We start from the raw sequence: 3029 nt of genomic DNA on the forward strand, positions 1-3029 counted from the left end.
TGTTATGGAGTGAAGCTTAGTTGAGTGCATGTAGGATACTTAATAAGATTCCTTCAAAACATATGAAGGTTTCTTCTTCTGAATTGTGGAAATGAAGAAAATCGAACATTAAATACTTCAAAGTGTGAGGTATCTTGCTTATTGCAAGAATACAAACACTAATAGGATTAAATTAGGTCCTAGAGGCATTAAATGTGCCTTTGTTGGATATGCCAGAAATAGCAAATCTTATATGTTGTTGAATTTGGAGACCAATGTAATTATTGAATCCAATGATGTAGACTTCTTTCAGAATTCTTTATCTTCAGATAATAAATTAAGAGAAAATCTTAAAGATATCCCTAGCTTAAGTGGAACACAAGACAAGACATCTTCAAAAGATTTTGATGAGTCTAATGCACCATGAAGAAACAAAAGAACTCGAAAATGAGAAGTCCTTGGACAGGATGAAAATGATTCTCAACTTATCTCATTTTACTTAGTAGAAGAAAATGAGGTGAATGTTAACAATTCTTTTTGTTCTACAAGTGGAAATCGATCTTCAAACTTATAGACAGGCTATGGCTTCTCGTGTTAGTATCTTTTGGAAGGATGCAATTAAGGACGGAATGGATTCGATAATGTCAAATAATACTTGGGAACTTGTCGATTGACCACCTGGATCCAAACCTATTGGACGCAAATGGGTGTTTAGGAGAAAGTACAATGTTGATGACTCTCTCAATACCTTTAAGGCTAGATTAGTAGCCAAAGGTTATTGATAAAAGGAAGGAATTAACTATTTCGACACTTTTGCATCAGTAGCTAGAATAACATCGATTATAATATTATTCGCATTAGCTTCGATGCATAACTTGCAAGTTTATCAAATGGATGTCAAGAAGACATTCTTGAATGGAAATCTCAATGATGAGGTCTACATGGAACAACTAGAAGGGTTTGCTCTACGTGAAAATGAAGATAAGGTGTGCTAGTTGGTGAAATCTTTATACGGTTTGAAGCAGGCACCTGAGAAATAACACGGGAAATTTGACTTAACAATTATATAATTTGGTTTTAAACATAATAGCGTAGATAAATATTTGTACTCTAAAGTTTATGACAATTATGTGACTTTTATATGGTTGTATGTTGATGATATGTTAATTTTGAGTAATTACATGGACGGAATAGAATAAATGAAGAGGTTTTTATCATTCACATTCAAAATAAAGGATCTTGGACAAGTGGCTACCATCTTGAGTATCAAAGCCACAAAAACTAGTGTGGGTTATCATCTAAGTCAATCACATTATATCAAGAATGTGATCAACAAGTTCAAACATTTGAACGTAAAGGAGTATAGTAACCTAATTGATCCAAGTTCAAAGCTTGTAAAGAATGACAGAAGGGTAATTGCTCAATTAGAATATGCAAGTGCTGTTGGTAGTCTTATTGATGTGATCATGGACACGCAAGCGTTGAAGTCAAGTCCAACGTCAAGCCCAGGGAAAGATCCATTGATAGTCGATAGTGGACCAATGACGCGATCGAGGACGAAACTAGTGAAAGAGGCGTTGGGATTGCTCGTCAAGGCAACCGTTGATAGAACCATGTTTGGGATTCAAAATGGAGCAAGTTTCATGTTGGGATCGAAGGCTGAAGAAGCTTGGATCAATATGTCAAAAGTGGACAAAAACGGAGCCAAAGTGAAGAACCATACGATTGCATAGTTTTCCATCTCTTGCGGTCACACAAATAGGGACAGGGCGACAATCGGCTAAACTTGATTGTTTCATACGGCTGCATGGAATTGAATCATGCATCCGCATGGGTCTATTTCAAGGAAGATTTTTCCAAATTTCACGAATTTTCCCTTTTTTGATAGAATTTATTTCTTTTCATAATTTTAGCATATTTTGGAGATTATGCACATTTTTACCATATCTTAGGGTTTTAGTATAAATACTCATTATTATTCATTGTATTGCAACTTTTGGCATTATTATTATTGAGAGGCTTTTATTGCTTTCTTCCTGTGTTCTTCATAACGAGAGACATTATACCGATTGTACTTACTCACCGTTTGATTCGTCCAATAATTAATTCTCTTGTTCAAGAAATAGAATACAAAAGGGTTTATGGAAATCAGTCAAGTATGGAGGTGGTGATTACTATTAATTGTCTAAAATATCCTATGTTTGAAAACTAATAAAAATAAAAACAAAAATCACATCGAAAATATAATAAAAGAAATTAAATCGTGATCCATCACTATAGAAGTTTCCTTGCCTTCATGATCTAACACAATAGAAGATGATTCAATTTTTTTACACCCCTCCCCTCATGATATGAGGCCCAAGGCAAAATTGGCTTTGCCACCAACCAAGCCATGAACCAGTCAACTACTCACTGAAATTAAAAAAATAAAAATAAAAAATTGACAATATGCCGCCCGTGTTCAAAAACCCCCCGGTTATATTGAATCTTACGAGGAAATTTGGGGGATGAAATTCGAGTTGGTAATTCTCAATAACTCTAAAAAAAAATTTATCAAACTCGAATAGTTTGTCATGCAGGTGATTTAACAACAAAGTGATACTCATTCTCAATAAAATTTGGATTGGTTTAAGTTAAACAAATTAAATAAGAAATTTTTAGAAATTGGGAATTCTAGATTCGTGATTTAAGTAACTCAAAGAATATAAAATAGGAATCATGCTATATGTACAATATTTGTTGACAATACTGGTTGATAACATCCTACTTGACATCATTATATTCATTCATTTTAAAAAACTGTTTTCCACATCACATGTTTGAATTTTGACAACGCATGATTATCAACCATGTCTATACACTTAACTTTATTCATAAAAGAATAACCATGTTATGTCTTGATCACACTTGCGTAATCTTGTCTCGAACTTCGAAATTTCATTTCTTCAGTACCTAAATTATGTGTTGGACGCTACCATAAATAAATCAGTATTTTAGCATTTATCCAAAACAACCTAATTTAGCTCTGCTTTGACTCTCTCTATTTTAAA

This window comes from Olea europaea, chromosome 8 (assembly GCF_002742605.1).
Source record: "Olea europaea var. sylvestris chromosome 8, O_europaea_v1, whole genome shotgun sequence".
Classification (NCBI taxonomy): Eukaryota; Viridiplantae; Streptophyta; class Magnoliopsida; order Lamiales; family Oleaceae; genus Olea; species Olea europaea.